This window comes from Sarcophilus harrisii, chromosome 6, assembly GCF_902635505.1.
Source record: "Sarcophilus harrisii chromosome 6, mSarHar1.11, whole genome shotgun sequence".
Classification (NCBI taxonomy): domain Eukaryota; kingdom Metazoa; phylum Chordata; class Mammalia; order Dasyuromorphia; family Dasyuridae; genus Sarcophilus; species Sarcophilus harrisii.
This window is the reverse complement of record NC_045431.1, coordinates 28296472-28309911: the sequence shown is the minus strand read 5'-3', so window position 1 is coordinate 28309911 and position 13440 is coordinate 28296472.

Below are 13440 nucleotides of genomic sequence, written 5' to 3'. Positions count from 1 at the left end.
ATCAGTTCATGTAAGTCTCTCCAGGGCTTTCTAAAATTATTCCCCTGAGAATGATTTTAGAAACTGAACATTTCTTATAGAACAATAATATTCCATAACATTCATTTTTATACCATAATTTATTCAGCCATTCTCTGATGCACAGTTTGATAATTTTTTGAACATAGTTCCAAATTGCTCTCTAGAATGGCTGGATCCATTTACAACTCTACCAACAATGTATTAGTGTCCCAGTTTTCCCACATCCTCCCAAAAATTCATCCTTGTCTTTTCCTGTCATCTTAGCCAATCTAAAAGGTGTGTAATGCTATTTCAAAATTGTCTTAATTTGCATTTCTCTGATCAATAATGATTTAGAGAACCTTCTCATATGATTAGGAATAGTTTTAATTTCTTCATCTGAAAATTGTCTGTTCATATCCTTTGACCATTTATCAACTGGAGAATGGCTTGGATTCTTATAAATTTGAGTCAATTTTCTATATATTTTAGAAATGAGGAGGCAGCTAGGTGGTGTGCCATCTAGATAGAGTGCCAGCTCTGAAGTCAGGAGGACTTCTTGGGAGTTTGATTAGTAAGGCACTAAAGTAGATTAATTAAGGTAGTATTATCATTTTTATTATATTCACTCAGCCTACCCATGAGCACTTGATATTTTTCCAACTGATTAGGTATGACTTTATTTGTATGGAAAATGTTTTGTAGTTGTGTTTGTACAGTTCCTGACTTTCTCTTGGCAGATAGATTCCCAAATATTTTATACTATCGACAATTATTGTGAATGGAATTTCTTTTTGTATTCTTGCTACTGGACTTTATTGGTAATATATAAAAATGCTGATGATTTCTGTGGATTTATTTTGTATCCAGCAACTTTGCTAAGATTGTGAATTGTTTCTAGTAGTTTTTTAGTAGGTTCTCTAGGGTTTTCTAAGTATACCATCATATCTGCAAAGAATGATAATTTGGTTTCCTCATGACCTACTCTAATTCCCTTAATCTCTTTTTCTTGAAGTCTCTTTTGAACCCCAACATTTGGTGGTCCATAGAGGGAGAGTTTGTTCTCCTCTGACTTCACTTCCTTCTTGTCAATGGTAAGTTTCCCATTCTTTTCTACCTCTATCATATAACTGGGACATCTCAAGTACCTAGGAAGGCTTGTCAGGTCATCAGGAGTTCCATGCTCAACCATCTTTCCTTAACTAGGGACTCCTGGTCTTGGGAATTCTTGCAATTCTCAGCATAGTTCCCTCCTAAGTATGGAATATTTGCCACCTTTTCACCCTCCTTGGGATGCCAGAGGAGGTGAGGCTCCATGGGAAGACAAATTTTATGGCTTTTGGCAAAGATGGGACAATCCTCTTCTATGTCATTTTGTCTGTGTCTGCATCTCTGTGCAAAATGTCTGTCATGTTTACTCTGTGAGCTATATTCTGTTACCTGAAAAGATTTAAAATGCAGCCAGCAAGAAAAACTTCTATGTAGTAGTTAGAACACTAGGAAAGATTTCTTCACATCCTTGATTCCCCCCTTAAAAAGGGAAAAGCCTAACTTTTTTACTGTGGACCCCAGTTCTGGCCAAGCAGGGGGCCACAGAAATAAAGTTAGCTAATTAAAATTTTAGAATGGCTAAAACAACATCTTAGAGGATTCTCAAGATTTTTGAGAACAATGATTGAAGAGTTTGGCAATTGGTCATTTTAAGATTGAAAAAAAATTCCTAGGATATAAATTCCTGGATAATTCCAAGGATTTACCCCATTCTGAAAGAAAAGAGTAGGAAAAAACTACTATGTAAATAGCAATTTTTTGCTAACCCTTTTTTGACTCCCATGTGTCCAAAGTCCCATTCTGTTCCATTGGAAAAGGAAAATATGGTTCACTTTACATAAAGGCTAAGATTGCACCTCAAAAGGTGCCCTCTCCATAACTCTGATCACTCAGCATGTTCCACTCCTCGGAATACTGAGCATATCTTAGGTGTGGGGATTGCTAAAAAAATTGTTATAGCCCATGTCCTTCTGTTAGCCCCTCCCATCTCAGATCAGATTAAGAAAAAAGAATGCTGAAGAACTATAGGGAGACTCAAATTCTACCCCACCCATAGAAATCAAGATCCAACATGGGGACCCCACATATCTTGTCCAAGCACCTCCCCAACCCAGGTTGGGGGGGATAGGAGTAGAGTGGGGATCAGGCTCCATAGTGACCCTGGCACCTGAAACTACTATCAAAAGGAGATTCTGGCACGAGCCATTTCAGCCTTCAGAAGATTCTATCCAGCAACTGTGGGGGAAGAATTGGGGTGCTCCTGGACGCAACAAGCATGGCAGTGTGATTTGGGAAATCCAGTCAGCCTCTACATTTGGCAAGCCTACCATTCTCTGTTTTAATTGCAGAAATGTAATAGTTATGTAATTTATGACAAATTATTTTTTCTCTGCCCAGTTTTCTGATTTGTAAAGAGAAATAATAATGGTTGTTGTTGGTGAAGATCATGTGAACATCATATGACTGCAAAAGTGCTTAGTATAAAGCAAATGCTATGTGAATGTTAAATGTTTTACTGAATATAATTGTTTCATGTTTGATAACTTTGTGTGGATTTTTTTTATGTGACCAACATACAATGCCAATATTGAGATAAATGGTGTGTGTGTGTGTGTGTGTGTGTATAAAGCAATTTGGAGGAAAATTCAACTAAATTAATGTTATCACTCCTGGACTCCCCAGGAGCAAGAGGATAGTACATATAGGAAAGAGGTTTTTTTTTTCCCTTTTCCTTTCCTCATCTCTTCCTTGACTACAGCAGGAATACATGGATAGAGGGGTAAGAGAGAACGAGAAAATATACTCAGTTCAGTGAAATTTGTCATTTGAGATATGATAGCAAAAGCACTTTTCAAGGAGCTTTAATCAAAGTCCACTAAAGGGATATGTCAGTTGTAATCTATTTGCACTGACATTGTTAACAGAAGATTTAAGTTTGAACTTTGGGAAAACAGAAAAGCAGTCTGCTGCTATTTTAAAAACTCTGGAAACAAACAGCTTGCTTTTGCCTTATCAGAGTCAGACTTCTAGGGGCCCTGTCAGTAAAAACTGGCACTTAACTCTTTACTGGCTCACAAAAGAGAAATGGTTTGTGCGAACTGGAAAATAATCAAATGGTAATTCAGTTTGACTAGAACATTTAATTAGAATTTAAGGAAACTCATTAGTTAAGTCAATTTAAAAAAACTTTTTAAAGTGGTGTATATGTTAAAATTGGAAGCTGACAGCAAATTATATGAGATTCCTATTCATTTTTGCAATGGATTCTGTTCCATCTCAATTATAAGAATTGTCTTGTTTTCTCCCTAAAATAAAACAGAAACTTATTTAAAGGAGGGGAAGCTGGAACCCTTCCTAAGAACTTCCAAAGCCCCAGTAGCTTAGGGACAAAAGGAAGTGAAAATTTTATTTAGCCTTACTCACCATGTTTTATAATGTTTTGTAAATGTGATTTAGGGAATTAGCTATTTCTACCTTGCTAGAAAATTAAGAGGAAATTAAACCTAAGACTATTTGACTTTTATTTATGAAAATCCTAAGACTGTTTAAGTTATTTGGAGTTAATATCATCATGTTAAACCTAAAATTGGTAATTACTGTGTGTGGAACGAGAGGGATAGGGTGAAAGCCTTTTCAGTTGGCCTTCATGAAGGCCTATGAAGGTATACAGTATGCTTTTCCCCATTCATAGAATGGGGGGATGTATCAAACAGCACAGCCCACAAAAACTGATAATTGGGGTGGGCAACAGCAAGGTGAGTCCCTTCTTTGGGGTCTCTATCAACTCTCCTTAACTTACAAGCTTGCCAGTTTTCTTTAAATCATCAGTGTAGGTAAGTAATCAGCCCTGAGAAATGAGCTTGTTTGGGATATATAGTTTCCCAAACAAGGAATGTATTTACTAAGAATCTATAGGCTTGTTTATTACACAGAAATGATTTCTAAAGATTGGTTCTTGTAACAGGATGAGTTAAACTCAAGAAGAAGAAAAGAAAAACATGTTATTAAAGATGTTAAACAAACTCTCCTACCTGTGTGAGTCCTGGTAAACTTTTATTGCTTATTGCAACTTCATGAGAGTAAAAATAATGTATCTAACGCTAAGCCATGATCAGTAGAATTTACTATTAGAGATAAAATCTCTTGAGACTGTAACAGATATTTGAGTTTTGAATTTGGGTATGATTATCTGATGGATCATTAGGTCAGTAACCTACCATTCAAAAGAAATGCCATAAATCACTCAGAGAGATGTCATCCTGAACTGTCACAGGTGACAACTATCTGGACAAGAGCTGGGAGAACAAGCTCAGCCTCTTGCTTGAGTTTGGATCTTTGTGACTCAGTTTCTTAGTTCTGTTTCTTTGCTTCCCACCTGATTATTCCTGAGTCTGACTATGAGGTAGAATTATTACTGCAAGGTTGGTTATCAATTGTGACTATTACCTAAAGTCAAACAGAGTCAAGGATGCTTCATCCTGTCATATATATACTTTCAGGCTGAAGCTTGAAGGCTATAATAATCATGTCCCTGCTTTTTCCTCTTATAGAAAATTTCTATAATCAGAGCAAGTGGTCAGTAAAAGCCATGAGCACAATACAAGTATGTAACATCTCATCATTTTCAATATGAAAATATGTATCTTTATATCCTAAAAAATTAGGTAAATGAGTACTAGATATATGCCTATATGAAATTAGGTCTCTAAATTGATACACTGTGTATGGGATCTAACTATTACTTCATTGATTATTGAAACAAAATCTGAAATATCTTCAGTATGGTTTAGAGAATTTTAGTGCAACTCTTTTTCTTAGAGGAATGTAGCTTAATGGGATATTTTGTGTCACATCAATGAAAAAGTTAATTTTATTAAAGTTTGTTAGTAGTTATCTGTTTGTATTATGTATTCTGTGGTACAGACATGTTTATTTTTTGTTTATAAATGATCCTCCCAAATCTTTTACTCTAGAAGTAGAAAGCTTCTATTTGCAAAGGTTTTGTTACTTTTATTTCTATGCCAACTGTTATTCAATCTTTTCATGTGCCTTGCAACATGAACTCTAGGTTCCAGGCCATGAACTTCCAATTAACTTGTTCAACCTGCATAGCAAACCTGCTACCTGATTCTGAGCCTCAGCACCCCCTGAACGCCACTGCAACCATCTTCAAGGCATGTCCCCCCATTTCAATCTGGACTCTGCTAGGCTCTATACCCCTTATTAACCTGAAGCAACTGCAGAAGATGAAACCTTCCTACTTTTGCCCCAAATTAATTTGAGTCCCAATTGCTTGGGGGGGAGGGGAAGGGAATGATACAGTGTAGTAGCAACAATCCTAAGCCTATCTGGCCTTACCCCTAAGGCCACCAGGCTTTGGGAGTGCTTGTAGTTCCACAAACAGTGCTGGCTGACAGATGACAGTTGGTCAGTAATAACAAAGTTTCTGAGATGATCAAAGCCATAGAATTTTAAAATGGGGTACAATTCCACCTCCCAAGCCACAAAATTCAATACTCCACAACTCCACCTCTAAGACACTCCTCAATTCTCTTTAGCCCATAAAATTAGCATATCAATAACATGAAGCAGCTGATGTTTCTATTTCCTATAAAGGTATGTTCTTGCTCCTAGTTCTTTGCTAAATTCTTTTGGATAGATGCCTATAGTTAATAGTATAATAAATTTTTGCCCCTTGGGTTTGAGCCTGCAAATTCTTTTGAGACACCTCACAAAGTCTGGAACCTTAACCTTTTTGAGGTCTCCTTGAACCCTAACATTTAGACTTATTTAACAGTAAGTTCCTGGGTTCATTTGTTTCTATATCATGAGAACTTTATATGTTCCAAATGATTCTTTTGAGATTTTAAATACCAAATGCCTTTAATAATTAATAGTAACCTGAAGTCAGGAAGACTTCAGTTCAAGTCTGGTCTCAGACTTAACACCTCCTAGCTATGTGACCCTAGACAAGAACCCCAATTGCCTCAGCAAAATAAAATAAAATAAAATAATTTAATAGTAGTATAGTTTGAGAAGTGATACTAGTAGGCCTCCTTCCTTCTCACTTTTTTGAGTATTTCCCTTGAAATTTTTGATGTTTATTCATCTGGGCAAATTTGTTATAACATATGATAAGTTTCACTGATAAAAGTCTAATTTCCAAAATATATTAACAATGAACTCAAAATTATAAGAGTAAGAGTCATTCCCCAACTAATAAATTGGGGCTATATACAAAGATATGAACAAGGAATTCTCAGAGGAAAAAATCCAAGCTATCAATATCCAAAAGAAAAAAAGATCACAAATAATTAAGAGAAATATGAATGAAAGCAACTCTGAGGTTCTAATTTATATCCTTCAGAATGGCAAAGATGATGTGGCAATTAAAAAAGTTTGAAAGACATAATTTTGGGTAATTTAATCATTTTATTTTTTAAAAAGCATGTTTATTAATAAAAGGATGATCATTTGGTTGCATCTCTTAGACTAATGACAATCATGGTGAGCCCACATTTTATATACTCTTCAAAGAGTGAGTGTTCCCCAGGATGGCGTAACAATTAAAGAGAGACTGAATATGAGGAGCTGAGAGTAATATCTTATCACTCTTGGACAAAGAGACTATCTCTATACCCAGACCACCACCAGTCTTTAGCAATCTATTTCTTTAAATAGCTTTTTATTTATGAGTTATATGCATGGGTAATTTTACAGCATTGACAATTGCCAAACCTTTTGTTCCAATTTTTCCCCTCCTTCCCCCCACCCCCGCCCCTAGATGGCAGGATGACCAATATTTAGCAATCTATTTAAAGAATTTATGTCCCACAAAAGTTTGAGCAGAATACAATGACCCCTGGGTCGGGTCTTGAACAAGAAAATTAGTCCTTTTTTTGTAGTGGCAAAGAACTAGAAATTCAGGGGTGTCTAACGGGAATGGCTGAACAAATTATGGTACGAAACTATAATAGGTAACTCTTGGGGTATAAAAAATGATGAATTAGAAAACTTCAGAGACCTGGAATAAATTGTATGAACTAATGTAGAAACATTGCAGCTATTTTTAAAATAAAAATCTATTATTGGTAAAAATTAAAATCATGTAAGAATCCTTGAATGAGGTATCAATAGAGATGAGATAAATTTGTTTGATAAGATTTATCATCAAGTAAAGCATATATATATATATATATATACACCACCTCTCTGATGTGATGGTTGTCTTGGAAAATGAACAAATAAATCTGTGATTAGATGCTGTTCCATTGAGAACAAGATAACACAGCTAGATTCTTTCCTTCCTTCCTTCCTTCTTTCTTCTTGTTTTGGCTTTTATTGATTGACCAACAAAAGGTCCTAGGCCAAAACCACTTGGTCTTTGCAATTTTTGTTTTAACCAGAAACCTTTCAGAGTCTTCCCTTTCCAGACTGATTTCTTTCTTTCTTTTTTTGACTGGGTAAAAACACTACTGTTCGAAGTGAGTGCAAGGGATAATGTTGTAAATAATTACCCATGCATATGTTCTGTCAATAAAAAGTTATAATAATAAAAAAAAGGGGAAAAAACCCACTACTGTTCCTTGCCTGAGCCAGAGTGACCATCCTGAAGCAGTCCAGATGGCCTCCCCCTGAGGCACCAACCATATTGCTGCCAGACAGTATGGATTATGTAATCAGGTTAGTCCTATTGCAGTTTAGAATTCCTTGTTCAAATAATCTATCAGCCTCAGTCTCCCCAGAAACAGGGATTACAGGATATACTGTCAGACCTGGCAACTATCATTTAAAAAAAATTTTTTTTTAATCTAGTTTTATAAGCCTTTGTTGAATGTCCCTCCAATTGCTCCTTCAATAGGACAATAAAATAAAAATTAAAAACCTTGCTATATATTATAGTTTAGCAAAACAAATTCTTATAAATTGGGCTTGACCAAATAAAAATGCATATCTCATAATTTCACTGGTGGGAGGTGAGTCCACTGGGGTTATGGCTTATTACTGCATTAATCAAATTTCTGAAGCTTTTCAAAGTTGTTTTTCTCTATAATGCTGTTGTCATTGTGCAAATTGTCCTCTTGTTTCTACTCACACTATTCTGCTTTATAGCATAGAGATTTCTTTGAAATTATCTATTTCATCATTTTTCAGGGCATAACATTCTATTACATTCATATACCATGCTTTATTTAATTATTTCCAATAAGTAAGTATCCCTTAGTTTCCAGTTTTTCACAATTACAAAAAGTTACTATATTCTTATGTATGTGTGTGTGTGTGTGTGTGTGTGTGTCCTTTTCCTCTTTTCTTGATCTCTTTGGGGATACAGACATAATAGTATTTCTGGGATAAAGGACATATAAAGTTGATGCCTTTTGGGACATACATCCAAACTGATTGCTGGAATGACTGCATCTATTCATAGCTCCATAAAAATGGAGCTTCTCCAACATTTGTCATCTTTGTCAAGCTGAAGTGTATGACTTGAATCTCAGAGTTATTTTAGTTTACATTTCTCTAATTTTTGACTATTTGGAATACATTTTTCCATTTGGAATTTGGAATACATTTGTGGTTACTAATACTTGGAATCTTTCCTTTGATAATTTTTTTGGTTTGCATCTTTTGACAATCAAACAATTGGGAAATGGCTCTTATTCTTACAAATTCAAATCCATTCCTTATATATCTTTGAATCAAGACTTATTAAATAAACATTTCAGAGTCATCATCCCCCATCAGTAACCTATTTCCTTTCTAATTTTAACTATATTAGATTTATTTGCCCCCAAACTTTTAAATTTTGGATATTAAAAAGTTGTCCCCTTTATTTTGATCCTGTTGCTTGAGCATAAACTCTTTTTCTACTCATATATCTGAAAAGCAATTCTTTCCTTGCTCTTTTGATTCATTTTGGATATTCCCTTTTTATGTCTAAATAATATTTCCATTTGGAGTTTATGTTATTATACAGTATGAAATGTATTTTAATACCTAGTTTCTTTTTTTTTTTTTTTTTTTTAATTTTTTTTTATTTAATAGCCTTATATTTACAGGATATATACATAGGTAACTTTACAGCATTAACAATTGCCAAACCTCTTGTTCCAATTTTTCACCTCTTACCCCCCCACCCCCTCCCCTAAATGTCAGGATGACCAGTAGATGTTAAAATATTAATACCTAGTTTCTGCTCAATAACTTTCTAGTTGTTAGAAAACATCTTTAGATCTATTTATATAAGCTTTTATTGCATGTCCCTCTGACTGTTTCTACAATGGGACAATAAAACAATAGTTTTTGTCAAATAGTGAATTTCTAGCCCTCACTCAAAGGTGACACCCTTTGAGCTCACCTTCAGGATGATCTCACCCTCTGACAAAACCACAAGCTAGGTATTTTCTGAGCAGCTACTCTATCCATATTCTGGTCATGAAGCCCTACTATTAATCAGATTTGTCACATTATTGCTATCATCCTTCATTGTCAGGGATACAGTTCACTGAGTAACCATTGGTTATAAGTATTGAGATCTGCCCACACTAACGCAGGGGTGCCCCTACTAGGGGCCAGGCTCAAGCATATGTGTCCTTGCTTGCAAAACATCTCTCTCACTTTGAAATTAAACTTCTGTTTGATCCTTGACTCTCCTATCTCTAGTCTGCTCTGTTAGGCTACAGCCACCCACAGATTGGAGGCCAGTTCTAATCAGCTGACACTTTAATACGTGACAAGCACACTTCATTTTCCAGATGTATATGTTCATCATGACATTTCTTCTGCTACTTTACTTACATATTTGTAATATTTGGTCATATTTGGTAATATTATACAGCCTACTCATAACCAGCATGTATCTCCTTTCCTCTCTGAGTGATTCACAACTTTAGTTTTTCAATGATCCACAACCCCAAATACAAAAGAAGCATTCTCTATGAATGGTGAGGTCCTCTAGATGTGCCTTTATGTGACATTGTACGGATTACTTCACACACTCGAATATTACAGTACCTTGTAAATGAAATCCATAATCACTGAAAATAATTTAGTCTATTTGTCTATACATTAAAAACCAAGTGAATGAAGAATGCTTTATTTCAAGATTATAATATGCAACAGAATGAATAATGTGTAGAATTGGTTCATCATTACAATTCTTGGACAGACATTGCAGATGGACCTTAAACTTGTCCTAGAATGATGCAGATTGGATTGCCTTTGGGAAATTGCTTAATTTCTCCTGAAATAAAAACCCATCTATTTAACATTAAAATTCTTTTGATTAGGTTACATAAACCTGAGCCATAGAACACCTGCCTTTGAACAATTAAAATTAGAGAATATTTGTGTTTTTAAAAAAGATTATTTTGCAGTAGTAAGCAAGTTAGGATTGCTAGAAATGCTATGCAGTTTCTCAAATGTGATTCATCTGAATGTTCCTGCCATGTAAGTGTGGGGACAGCTCATTTGTTCAGGAGCAGTTCTTTTGAAAAAAATTTATACACACATATACATGTGCATATGTATATACATGCAGTGACTAAATGAATTATCTAATTGTATGTCATAATTTGGACAGTATGAATTCTTTTTTCCCTCTGTTTTTCCTGTGTAGATGGAAAGGAAGTCATAGAATTCATTGAGACAGTTGTGCAATGATCTGGGGCTTGGAACTTTAATTCTGATAAAAAATTATCTCAGTAAAGGAAATGTACAAGGGCAACTAGGTGGCTCAGTGGATAAGGACTAGAGTTCAATCTGACGTCAGACACTCGATTATACTATGTGACTCTGAGCAATCACTAACCTTTATTTAAAAGAAAGAGAAAGAGAGACAAAAAAGAAAGAGAGAGAGAAAGGAAGGAAAAAAAGAAGTGTATCTAATACAAATATTTTGACAACATTGCTTTCTTCACAATGTCCCTTTCACTATAAGGGTATTATCATCATCTAAGCTAGCCAGGGTCACTGACCAGGTAGCACTCTCAACTTCTTATCATCTCTACCCCCACTCCATCATGCAATCAGTTGCCATGATCAGTAGCAACTACCTTCACTTCTATCCTCTATGTCCCCTTCTCTCCTCTAATGCTGTCTCCACATGGGTACAAGCCCTGGACTATTTTATACTATTTCAATAGTCTTCTGGTTGGTCTGTCACAAATCTTTCTCAACTCCAGGCTATCATCCATTCAGCTATCAAAGTGGAGGAGGGGAAGAAAGAGAAAGGGAAGGGAAAACGCATTTTTACAGCATCTACTTTGTGCCAAGCACAATGTAAATGCTTTACAAGCCTCTCATTTAATTCTTACAGGTTTCCATCAGCAAGCATCTTATGTAATGAGAATAAACTAGAAGCACTCCCAATAAGATCAGGGGTGAAATAAGGCTTCTCATTATCACCATTATTATCCAATATTGTATTTAAAATGTTAGTTTTAACAATAAGAGAAGAAAAAGAAGCTGAAGGGATTAGAGTAGGTAATGAGGAAACAAAATTTTCACTCTTTGCAGATGATATGATGGTATATTTAGAGAATCCTAATGAATCAACTAGAAACTATTAGAAACAAAGAGAAATTCCATTTAAAAGAACTGTAGCTAATATAAAATGGAGTCTACCAGCTAAGTCTACCTACAAGGAACTATATGAACACACTTACAAAATACTTTCCACACAAATTAAGTTAGATCTAAACAATTGGAAGAATATCAAATGTTCATGGGAAGGCCAAACTAATATAATAAAAATGACAATTCTACCTAAATTAATTTACTTCTTCAGTGCCATACTAATCAAACTGCCAAGAAATTACTTTATAGAGCTAGAAAAAAGTAATAACAAAATTCATCTGGAAGAACAAAAGGTCAAGAATTTCAAGGGAATTAATGGGGAAAAAAAAGTAAATGAATGTAGTCTAATTGTACCAGACCTAAAACTACACTATAAAGCAGCAGTCATCAAAACTATTTGGTATTAGCTAAGAAATAGAATAGTTGATCAGTGGAATAGCTTAGGTTCACAACACACAATAGTCAATGATTACAGTAATCTAGTGTTTGATAAACCCAAAGATTCCAGCTTCTGGGATACCTAACTCATGAACTAACAAAAATTGCTGGGACAATTGGAAAACAGAATGGCAGAAACTAGACATTGACCAACACCCAAAACCCTATACCAAGTTAAGGCCAAAATGGGTTCATGATTTAGATATTAAGGGTCATACTATAAGCAAATTAGGAGAATAAGGTAGAGTAGTTACCTCTCAGAAAGGGAGAGGGAACGAATTTATGGCCAAAGAAAAACTAGAGAACATTATGAAATGCAAAATGGATAATTTTGATTATATTAAATTAAAAAGGTTTTGTATAAACACTTTGGTTTCCTTGTAGGTGAAATGAGAGAGCAAATAGTAAGTTGCATGCAAATCTGAGCATATTCATCAAACTCCAGTGATTCCCTATCACTACCAGGAACAAATATAAAATTATCTGGTGTTCAAAACCCTTCCTAACTTGCCCCCTGCTTTTTCAGGCACTTCAGGCACTATCTCACACCAGCTTTTTTTCCATGGTGTACCCTTTGACGGAGTTGCACGTAACCTGCTTTTTTTTAAACAAGATACTCCAACTTATAAATCCAACCATTTTCACAGATTCTTCCCCCACCCCATTCCCGGAATGGTCTCATTCCTTACCTCCACCTTTTGGTTTCCTTCTTGTGTTCACTAAAATTCCATCTTCTAAAAGAAGTCTTTCCTAGGGCCTCCTTAAGCTTAGCTCTTTCCCTCTTTGATTTTCTCCAATTTATCCATAGATTTTTTTGCATGTTGCCTACCCCATAACGAGCTCTGTGAGGACAGGGACTGTTTTATTTCTCAGATTTTGTTTTAGCTCTGAGAAGCCTTTCTTATCTCCCTCAGTGTTGAGCATAATACCTTATGTGTAGTAGATGTTTAATAAACACTTGTTCACTTAACTGTGCAGATTAATATTTTAGAATGCAAAGAAAAACTTTAAGTTATTATATGAAACAAAAGAGTCATTCAAGTCTAGGTCAGAGCAGACCATACTGATTGTGACTTCATTTTTCCTGTTATTTGATAGTCATTGGAGAACTTCTTAATAATATCGTACTGCATTGAAATGTCTTCTCCAAGGAGCAAATCTGAATTTCCAGGAACACTTGGAATAGTAATTGGAAGACACTAAAACTTTATTGAGTTTCACAATAACTATAGTACAACAGGAAAATAAATCTCTAAAAATTACAGAGGGGATTCAATTCTCATTTTCACAGAATAGGATATAGAGGTCAGCTGTTGGAATTCTCTTATTTCACCTATAAGGAAACCCAACACCAGGATAAAAAACTTAACCAAA